At 34.8% G+C, this 11865-nt stretch overlaps 1 long non-coding RNA gene across 3 annotated transcripts; it reads left to right on the top strand.

Moving 5' to 3' along the window:
* Window positions 1-9317: 9317 nt before the first annotated feature.
* LOC122406120 (uncharacterized) lies at window positions 9318-10951 on the top strand. Of its 3 annotated transcripts, none has more exons than XR_006259917.1 (3): window positions 9318-9406; window positions 9474-9613; window positions 9720-10951. It is a non-coding gene; the product is annotated as an uncharacterized lncRNA (long non-coding RNA). The 3 variants fall into 3 exon arrangements; XR_006259919.1 differs by having other exon boundaries at window positions 9705-10951; XR_006259918.1 differs by having other exon boundaries at window positions 9702-10951.
* Window positions 10952-11865: the final 914 nt, after the last annotated feature.

The following is an 11865-nucleotide window of genomic DNA, read 5'->3' as shown; positions in this document are numbered from 1 at the left end:
TATCATGTAAAATTTTTTCCATTTGCACAATAATATCCCTTATATATTGCGCAACAATTTGTTTCCGTTTTTTATTAAATTAGTGCAATTAAGTAAAAATTACTTGAAGATAATTTTCACAATTCCCTCTGCATGAATACTTGTGATCCATCAGTTCTAGACAAGCCCTGATTTTTATTTGGATAAACAATTTAAACGGAAAGTGATGGGCCGGACAAGTACTTTTAACACATATTTAAACATAATTTGTATCGATTCAATCGTCGTCGAATTTTGTGAATAATACCAGAGGATCCTGAAAGTCTGAGAAGAATCGATTTTCTTATAAGTCTCTGCTACCATAGAGTAACAAATGACTAGCTTTCATGTGATTTTTTTTGGATTTAAAAGCTTCTTAGAACAATTTAATAATGTCAAAATTTGGAGTTACTAATAAAATACTTGTCCACCGATTGATATCATAAATTTTATATATGATATTTTTACGTATTGATATCATAATTTTTAGAGCTGCTAATTCAAATGGTAACTTTTTTCAATTCATTAGAAAATACTTGGCCTCGAATTGATATAATAAATTTTAATGCTGCACGTAAATTAGATAGAATTTTTTTCAATTTATTTAGCTGTTCGAATCAAATAAGAAGAATGAGTCATCGTGTTATTTTTTGAAGGGATATTTCCTGGTTTGTGAGGATGGGAAGGTGGAGAATTGTATTGCCAGAATGAAATACATGAAAACGAAGGCGAAGTGTTCCGTGTAAAAATAATAGTCAAAATATCACAGATTTTATTGGTTGAAGAGTTCACAATGTGCCAATATGGCGTCGAAGCGTTCGAAGAAAGCCGGTGATTGAATGTTCTCGAAGAGAAAAAGGACCGAAGTCGAAGCGAAATAATACCGTTGAAGGTTACCGAATATCGTAGTCCGAATGATCGGGAGTATCGCGGGCGTAAATCGAGGCACTCACGGACACTTTTCTCACGATATCGACCGAATAGAAGAGACCGAAGAATTCCGAAAAGACCGTTAGAGCAATCCACAAGAATCGTGACGAAGGTATCGATTCGTCGCGTGTCACGATCCCAGAGGAAGAGAGTGAGAAGACACCGGTTAGCTACCGACATGCATAGCACGAGGGAGGAAAGCGCGCGCAGAGGTCCACAGCACCGCCGAGCTCAAGCGAGAGACCAACCGTAAACTGAGGGCCCCACGCGAGAGAACGGCGAACTATGCCCTTTTCTGAACACATCGGTTTCCAAAATCATTTCAAGCGCGATTTTTCGGTTTTTTATTTTTTACTTGTTATTTGATTCTTTTGACACTTTAAAAAATAGATTCAGATTAGTTTTTTTTTTTAAATATAATGTTTTTTCAAGATTTGTGAAATTTTTTTTGAATTGTTCTGTATTTTTTTTTATAAAATAATTTATTTTATGAAATAATTTTTTTTTATAAAATTAAATTTTTTTACAATTAAAAAAAAATTTTTTTTTAAGTTTTTTTTTATAAATGGAATTATCAGCAAACGAGGGACCATCAATGTACTTGTCCCAACCTTTTTTTTCCTAGGGGAATTTGATGAATTTCAACACAATTTAAAGCGTTCGTCTCAAAGCGTTTTGTAAGAATTTAAAGTACTCAACATTGTCGATAACAGCAGTAGCGAGCATTTGAATAACAGAATCGAAGACACATATATTCCGCGCATAATAAGTATAACCTCCCCATTTCGCTGGAGAACAACATGGACCGTTCGGTAATATTGTAACGTTATTACGGAATAAATTTCCTTCAATAACGAGAGCATTGTCTTGATTAATGTCCGGGTACGGTTAGTAAAATTTTGTAGAAGCAGCGGGTTTTACTTCATGTTGATTGTTGATATCCTTTACCGGTATTGAAGAGCTAATGATTTGGGTTACGGTGATTTCGGAACTATTGTGGGCACCATTATTTTCAGTCACAGAATCATTGGCATGTGCCGAATACGTTTGATCACTCAGGTTTCCGAAGAGAAGTTTATCATTTTTCCCGTCGGACGTCCATTCCACCTCGCTTGGAGACTCGATTAAAGGTGATACATCGAATTTTTTTACACATTCAACGTGAAGTTTGTCATATTCCCGTTTGGTAGCCTTTCCACGCCAATTTTCTACTTCAAATATGTCGGAATCGCCCCTTCTTGAAGTATCTTCAAAGGTTTCAATCTTTTGATCTATCTCCATATTTTTCTTCTCTATTTCGATTATACAGTTGATCATTGTTGTATTGGACTATCTTTCCCGACACCAAACAGAGATTTTCGTCAATATCTTTTAAATGTTCTCGTACAAATTTATTGACAGAAATCGACAGATTATAGTGCTTAAAAATTCTTGTTTTCAGATCACTGAAAGAACCTTCGACAGGACTCGAAGATGCCCTTTTGGTGTCCGGAGGCATTCCAACTGACGACCAAATGGGGAATTCTTTGGCCGCTTTTTTAAAGTGGTCAACAAAGTCCGGGAGATAAAATGCGTTCAGATTTTGGCCGATTTTCATCACTTTGCTTGCTCTGTCGATGTGAGAATGGATCCATTGTCCAATCGATATACTTGTAGAGTTCTCGATTTCCGGTTCACCGTCACTGTCGATGTTCCCGTTAGCCTCGGTACATTTTTGATCGGATAGCGGTTCTCGTATTCCTTCTTCGAAACTTTCCAAAGTACGGATAACGTTTCCCTCGGCAATCCAATTTTTCAATTGTTTTCGTGCATCTTTCGGTGTTTCTGCTTCTTCCGAGTTAATATCAGAATTTTCGTGGATGTGGAGAGCAACGATGCATGTACAGACGAAAATCTGGCGAAATTCGTCGAGTGTTTTAGCCTCTAGCATGAGGCTTATTAGCCACAGCGTACAAAAAATCTTTGATCGTTTTCTGTCGTTTGGGTTTGAAACACTCGAAGCCACATACCATACGAGTAAAATGTGAAACATCAATTCTGTAATACGTCGTTGGTTCTTCAGCAACACCACTAGGATTTTTCATCAGTGCTTCAAAGCGTATTTGGATATATACTTTAAAATGTGAAAAAAAATTGCATAAAAAAATTATTCAACCAACTGTAAATAATAATTTCCACACAAAAATTCGAAAAAAAATTTCACAAATCATGAAACAACATTACATTTAAAAAATCCAAATCTGTAATTATTATTTAAAGTGTTGAAAAATTCTAATAAAACGTAAGAAAAAAAAAACAAAAAATCAAAATTAAAAATTTTTAAAAATCAATTGAAAAAAATTTCCATTCAAGTTACGTTCAGCATTAAAACTTATGATATCAATTCGAGGCCAAGTGATAATTCAGAATATTCATTCCTACGCGTACCATCAGAACGTGAGAAAATTCTTATGAATAAAAAAAGTTACCATTTGAGTTTAGCATTAAATTTATAATAGCAATCGGAGGACAAGCGTTTTAATAGTAATTTCGAGTTTTAACATTATGAAATTGTTTCAAGGAGCACGAAATCCAAAAAAAAACACATCAAAGGTATAGCAGTTTGTTACTCTATGGTGGCAGAGACTTGAAAGAAAATCTATTCTTCTCAGTCTTTCAAGATCCCCTGGTATTATTCACAATATTCGACCTCGATTTTAGATCGGTACAAATTATGTTTAAATATGTGTTGAAAGTACTTGTCCGGTCGTTGGTTCCACCAGAGAAATTTCCGGAAGCTTTCGAAGTCATCTATGAGCAGTCACAACGGTTGATCAGACTTTTCCCTCAAATGAAAAACTTTATTGATAATCTACGAGAAACATGGATTTCTCATCCAGAATACGTCTCGGTCTTTGGTTCTGTTGAAAGAACCAATAATTTTGCTGAATTACCCGACGTATCTTGACAAAATTAGGAGGAACTCGTCCCAATTTATTCAAGTTCATATGTAAGTATAAAATTTGAATATAATTAATAAAGGCTCTATGCTTATTATCATTAATTTAGATTCCCATGTTTTTCCCTCTCTTCACTGTAATCAAGAGACTCGGTAGAGTCTCGGGACAAGTACATTGACAGCCCTATCGTCTGCTGGCCTGAGGCTCTCGCCGAGACTATATTTTCTCTGAATAAAACGATTCGCGGTGATGGGGGTAAAACTGGCATGTGACTTTCTTTAATTGCAAAGCTCATGAGTTATGTACGGCTTTGAAAATTGAACTTTTAACTAATTAAGAAGTTCTCTGTCGAATGAGTCCAAAATCAGCATGCTCGGTGTCGTAATTTCTGAGAAAAAACTTTGCACGGGCTTAAGATTATGCAAAAGTTACTAACACATTCAGGATTTCACGTATCTGTATACGCGTACTCCAACCGCCACAAACATAGGCCTCTTGGCCCCCATGATCACCAATCCCTGGTGAGAGAAATTTTGTTGCAACCAATGAAGAGTGAGAATTTTTGGGCCAATGACATTCAAGAAAAAGAGCAAGGAAGTTTGGCGGAAAGCTAAGGAGCTCAAGAGTTCGAAAGTACTCGAAAGGCACCAGCCGAAGTTTCACGTTATGTTGACATTTGGGTTTATGATGTTATGAAGTGCGTGCGGGAAAATAAAAATAATTTTCACGTCATCTAACGAAGTGCATATTGATATTTATTTTGTTAAAACTTGTGAATACTAAACCGGTATAAAAGCGGCCGCGTTAATGTAGACTGTGATCTGTGTGTGAAAATAAAAAATATAAAAAAATGCGCGATGCATATGTCAACGAAACTTTTCAAGATTTCATTATTTCGTTCGATTGGAAATAAGTCTCAACTGAGATAATCTTTCAATTAAAGCAGAGTGCGCGGAATATTGTGCAGTGTAAATATATCATCAGTTGCGTGATTATATATCATGTGTAATAATGTAGGTTATATTGTTACTCACTTTTTCTCTTCAACTCAAACGCTATCACGAATATATTTCTAACCTTTATCATCATTTGTCGATACATAGTTCTTATCTAGGAATATATTTAAACACAGAGCGTATCCAGACCACCCATAACAAATACATCCTGCGAGACACTCGGCGCTCGCACATATTTTTTTCCTCAACTGTCCATTCTTTAAACACTCACAACGCGTGCCCTAGACTCTCCCCGACGTTCCGGCGCCATAAATAATCCCACAAGACGAGCACGGAAAACCAGAAATAAACAGTCCAAGACCGATTTCCTATCCTTGAATTTATTATCAATGCAGCATTTCCTAAATCCACACAAAATTCCAGAGATGCGTTCCGAAACTCGCGTTTCCCACGAGTCCCGAAAACAGATGCTCTTATCTCAAGTGCAACACGTGCACATCTCAGAACTCCGCTCAACACACTTTCCCTAATTCTAAGAAATCTCGAGCGACTTTTCCTCCAATCATATCTCCGGAAAAGTCTCCCCCATATTCAAATCCAATCATCAAATCAGACGATACTTTTTACCCAATCCAAACTAAAAGACCACAGAGAACAAACCCCCTCTACAGCATCCTACCCCCAAAAAAACACATCCTCCTCTCGAACTCTAACTAGGCTAAGAATCTTAGTTGTTAGTCAGTTAGCAGCGAACCTCGAAACAATTAAGATCGGAGAACTCTCCCTCTCTAATCCAAATCACTTGGGAGAACTCTGTCATAATCGCTAACTCAAAAGTACATAGAAAAACATTTCAATTTCAAAGTGTAAATAAGTGTAATAGTCAATCAATAAATTCATCAATATATTTTGTAGTGAACAAAATATCATCGCATACACTTATTTCACGAAGCCTTCGACACCGCTCAACAATTGGAAAATCCTTCCAATTCGCGGGCACAACCTCAATAAAAAGGTCACGTATACCTGAAAATATAGTATATGTTCTCGGGCCTCGCACAGGTCCCAAAGAAGACTCACTGACAGAGGTACTCAACGTACACTCTGCTTCTCTAAATCGGCGACTGTGCGCCCCCAACTAATCCTCCCTCCTGGGACGTAACAATATATACGAGTGCCCTTTGATAGCTGTGTGATAATAACGAACCGGCCGGGGTTTGATGTTGTGCGGGACAAATGTAACAAACGTTCGCATAGTTAGTGAATAATATAAATAAGGCAAATCAGTTTATCAAAAATAGGTCTGGAAGTTGTAAGGAAAAATGTTCGTCAACCTAAAACGTCAAATTTTCTTTTTGCGATATGAAATATTATGGTTGATAATTAATAAATCAAGAACACACGGAACTGTCAGTGTATAATGTGAGAAACTCCAATCGAATAAATGTTTTCTAATTTATTTCTTGTGTCAACATTATTTTTGAATATTCCCATATTTTTTTTCCTATTGAGTTTGGCTCTGCTCTTTCCGATCCTTATTTTGACTCCATCGGTTTGCAGCGGATCGATACATATTATTAATTGGTTGCTTAATATGTGTCCTATGATTTTCTACTATTTCTTCATGCTGATAGTGGTAACGTGATTCAAGAGGTTTCCAATTATGATCATCAATCGCACATTTTGTACATCAGATTCTGAAAACAGTTTCAGGTCTTGATATAAGTGTAGTTATTCTTTTTCCACCTGGTCTGTCGAGTAATAAATTTTGAAACTTGTTCCAAAAAGTCTTTGGATGCTTTTTTTGCTGATAATATGAAAAGTTGAATCTTCGGAATGCGGTAGGCAAATACAAATATTGCAACAATACTTATGAAATGACGTGTATGTTGAGTATTCCTATTCTGCAAACTGCAAATGTGGAATTATTGGTGAAAACATTCATTACGATAAGTGTACAGTTGCTCAGTTTTCGATGCGATTAAGTATAATACCTGCCAACATCATGGAAACCTACAGAATTTCTGAATGTTATGTGCGCTATGTCATTTTAATGTAACATCATGACTTCTAACAACTTTCCACTCTAATACTATAGATTTGGATCATTGAAATACAGCAAAAATCTGCAAACTATAAAATTTATATACTGTGCCATTCATTTTATTTTTTGACTCGCACCGTAACATAAATATCAAGTGAAAAATTCATTACAAAAGTCTTCAGTTGCTCATTTATGGATGGATTTGAAATTGCTGTCTTCCAAACTCATTGCGCAGATACATTGAATCGCAGCAGATACCTGCGAACTTGGAAATTTCTGTGGATAAGTATATGTGGCAAGTATCACCCCCTATCTTTGATTATGGTAATATGTAATGGAACTTTGTTCATCAAGTTTTAAAGTATTTCTTTTCAAATAGTATTAAAGTTTGTATTACTGCGGTATGGAGCGAATACCTTCAAACTTTGATATTTTTGTGTCGCAGCATGTGTGCCAATTATTTAAATTTTTTACTCCAACCGTAACATGTAATTTCAAAAATGCATCACAAAAGTTTTCAGCTTTACTAATTATCTTAATTTTCCTTTTTCTAAATTCTATGCTAAATTTCTGAATTTCCTAATTTATTTCTAAATTATCCTGAAATGAAATTGTTTTCCTCCACAACCAATGCAGGTACCTTAAACGTCTTTGAATTCCGTTGCTCTGTTGAATCAAGTACGCTCAGTTTTTTTTACTTCTTTGAATTCTGACATAATAAATGTTTCCGGGTGCCTTTTTTCTGCAACTATCAAACTGTAGATAATTTTATCTCCGCGGCCACTTGCAAACTTTTGAAATATATTTCATCGGGGACATGTTTTGGATGACACGGAAATGTCTAGTTTCAGAATGCAAAAACGACATTTAAAAATGGCCAATTCTGTTGGATTCGTTGTGTCTTGAATTTGATCTATCTTTTCTCTTTTCCTTTCTTTTCACTAACGTTATAAGCCGGAAATCACATCTCAGCCCGCAACAAGCATTGCTACATGCTCTTGAGTTTCCAATGGACAAAACATATTAGAAGACAAGGAGAAAAATTACCAAAGTCCAATTACAAACCTCTATCGAAGTATTTCCAGTACAATTTTGACGAAATTTAGGTCTTTTTTCATGGAAACCAACGTTATAAGCCGAAAATCATATTACGACCTTCAACCTGCTTTTCACCGTGCTCTTTGGTTCCTAATTGACAAAACATATTAAGGTACAAGGAAAAAAATCGCCAAAGTCCAAGGAGAGACCTGTGACGAAATATTTTCAGTACAATTTGAATGAAAAATAGGTCTTTTTTCGTAGAAACCAACGTTATAAGCCGAAAATCATATCTCGGCCTCCAACCCGCTTTCCATCGTGCTCTTTGGTTCCTAATTGACAAAACATATTAAGGTACAAGGAAAAAAATCGCCAAAGTCCAAGAACAAACCTGTGACGAAATATTTCCAGTTCAATTTTTACGAAAAATAAGTCTTTTTTAGTGGAACCCAACGTTATAAGCCGAAAATCATATCCCGGCCTCCAACCCGCTTTCGACCGTGCTCTTGTGTTCCTAATTGACAAAACATATTTGAGTACAAGGGAAAAAATCGCCAAAGTCCGAGGACAGACTTGTGACGAAATATGTCCAGTACAATTTTGACGAAAAATAGGTCTTTTTTCGTGAAAACCAACGTTATAAGACGAAAATCATAAATAATTCATAGAAATTTAAACTAAAATCCTATAGTCAACTGAACGTAAATAAGGAACTTTTGAGAAAAAAGACGTGATATCAAACCATAAACTTCCCCTAGGAAAAAAAAGGTTGGGACAAGTACATTGATGGTCCCTCGATTCCTGATAATTCCATCCATAAAAAAAACTTTAAAAATATTTTCTTTTTAAATTGTCAAAAAAATGATTTTATAAAAAAAAATACAGAACAATTCGAAAAAATTTTCACAAATCTTGAAAAAACATTATCTGTAAAAAAAACTAATCTGTGTCTATTTTTTAAAGTGTCAAAAGAATCAAATAACAAGTAAAAAATAAAAAACCGAAAAATCGCGCTTGAAATCATTTTGGAAACCGATGCCTCATTCTTATTATTTGATCCGAAAAGCTAAATCCATTGAAAAAAATTCCATCTAATTTACGTGCAGCATTAAAACTTATTATATCAATTCAAGGCCAAGTATTTTCTAATGAATTGAAAAAAGTTACCACTTGAGTTACGTGCAGCACTAAAATTTATGATATCAATCGAAGGACAAGTAATTTATGAGTAACTCCAAATTTCAACATTATGGAATTGTTCTAAGAAGCTTTTAAATCCAAAAAAATCACATGCAAGCTAGTCATTTCTTACTCTATGGTGGCAAAGACTTATAAGAAAATCGATTCTTTTCAGACTTTCAGGAGCTTCTGATATTATTGACAATATTCAACGTCGATTGGATCGATACAAATTATGTTTAAATATGAGTTAAAAGTACTTGTCCGGCCCATAGTAGCTGAGGCAATGGAAACGAACAATGGTAATTATCAGATTTGTAAAAATAATTATAATTGCAATATTAATGATCAATATTTTCATCGACACAGACTGCAATTTGAAGATGTGATCAACGTTCAACAGCTGCCTCATGATTTACAACAACAAGAGCATCATCGTCAGCAAGCTCCGGATGCTGCTCAACCTGTGGCTAATGAGCTAGTAGCAAATACAGAGGAAAATGCTGATGGTATATATTTATTTTTTTTTACAATTTTATTTGCATAAAACTTTTTTTCCTATTGTTACATTTCGCTTATTTGGCTATTTTCATTTAGTAGATGAACCCTTTCCAGTGAATATGTTTGATGAAGTCGAGCCAGAACAACCAGCCATCTATGAAAAATTACAAGTCTTGGATTTCCCTCAAGACGTAATAGCATCAGGAACAGCTGGAATTTGAGTTTGCTGTTTAATAAACCGCCCAAAAATTTTATTTTTACCATGCGATCATTTATGTCTGTGCATGAAAAGCAATTTGGGCCGAGATATATTAGACGATGGTAAAAAACAACGCGACCCTTCCTTTAAATCAATACGTCCGATTTGTGCTGAGCCGTATCAGACGAACAGAGAAATTTTCTACTCATCCTTAGAGTGACAAATGTTTTTAATTTACTTATATTTATATATTTTTATTTTAGCACAATTTATCGATATCTTACGAAGTTTGATGACACATAATTGACTACGATAATTTTAATTTGCTTTGTATGTATGATAAAATTAACATGACATGACATTAAAATAATAAAATGTAAAATCCAGAAAATATAATAATATGACAGCTTCAGCTTCATAACCTTTAACACTCAAAATGGTTCACTACCATGCTTCGCGCAAATTTTTATGTTAATGATTGATGCCGCTATCTATGAAGACTTTTAGAAAAAAATATGAAATGATGAGTTGTTATCGACGGTAAAAATTTATCTTTATCAATGGTAGGTATGACGCTTGGTAAAGATTTTTTCGCGGTTGACAATTATGATGGTAGACATGGCTGTGGCATAGCTTTCGTCAGTAGAGTAGGATAGTGATAGAGTTTGGGTTGGTAGAGTCTTATTATGGTAGTGATCTATCGCTGGCAAATTATTACTATGGGAGTGGAAAAACTTTGGTAGTTTTAGACGTGATAATGTTATTTTGTAGGTCGACATTTCCTTGGTAGAAATCGACCGATAGAGATTCTTGAAGGTAGACTTTTTTGTGGTAGTCTTGTAAAGGTCCCGTGCTATTAACGCTGTCAGCGTCCAAGTAGAAAGTACCCATAATTTCGATGGAAAGGCGAGTGTCAGTGTATAACTAGCTGTGACTGTAAATAAAAATACAGTTAATAAATTAGTGAATAAAAGAAAAAACAGACGTTTCTCAGAAATTACAGTTGTTTTGTGCAGTTATCGTAATATATCCATTAGATAGCACATTTCGAGATTTCACGTCATGTTGACGTTTCAGGTTATGATCCCCAGAGTTCTGTTGCGTGCGGAGTGTAAAAAAATGAAAATGGTTATTGAAAAGTGGAAGGAATCGATATTGTTAATGACGTGACTAATTAGTGTTGAATGATAATAATAATAGTAATAATAATGAAAAAAAAAACGTTCGTTCATTATAACCTCTCAAACGTTCTTTCCAAACAGAAATGTTATGTTGTGTAATTACATTAGAGAAAAAATACGCCTGGTTGTATGTAAATGAATTCAAATAAATTTTGGAAAACTTTGATCAAGTAAAACTGTCTAATCCAATGTATTTTGTAACAATGTATTTATAACAAAAAGTCTTCATGATTGCTTGTTTATACACCCAAGTTTTAAAAAATCTTTGGGCCATGTAAATGCATAAATATTCACTTGAGTTGTTACATGATGAATTTGGAAATTCATTTCAATAAGGCATTGGGTGCTTAATTTTCATGATATGAAAATTTGTATTTTCGAAATGCAATGAACACCGCTAAAGTTCGACAAAGTGAGGAAGCGACATGTATATTGAGTATTTCCAGACCATATTTGCGATTGGCATTATGGGTTGAAAAATTCATGTTTGTGAGTCGACGCCTGATCATTTTTTAATGTGATCAAACATTTTGTCTGCATATATCCATGGAGACATACACAATTACTGCATTTTGCTTGCTTCAACATGCAGCGTATCTGTCACTTTTTTTTCTTGAATGTGACATAATAAATTTCAAAAATGTGGTTCGGGTAATTTTGGAGTGTTTTGCCCCATAGCACAAAAGTTTGTATTACTGGTATTCATTACTCCTGATGGTCAATATGAGTATCTTTCAATGCCATTTGGACTTCGAAATGCTCCATCAATTTTTCAAAAAGCAATTTACAAAGCTTTGGGAGAATTAGCAAAAACATATGTGGTTGTTTACATGGACGATATCCTTTGCCTCCGATGAGGATCAGGCTTTAGAAAGATTAA

This window comes from Venturia canescens, chromosome 2, assembly GCF_019457755.1.
Source record: "Venturia canescens isolate UGA chromosome 2, ASM1945775v1, whole genome shotgun sequence".
Classification (NCBI taxonomy): Eukaryota; Metazoa; Arthropoda; class Insecta; order Hymenoptera; family Ichneumonidae; genus Venturia; species Venturia canescens.
This window is presented reverse-complemented; position numbering and strand designations above follow the sequence as displayed.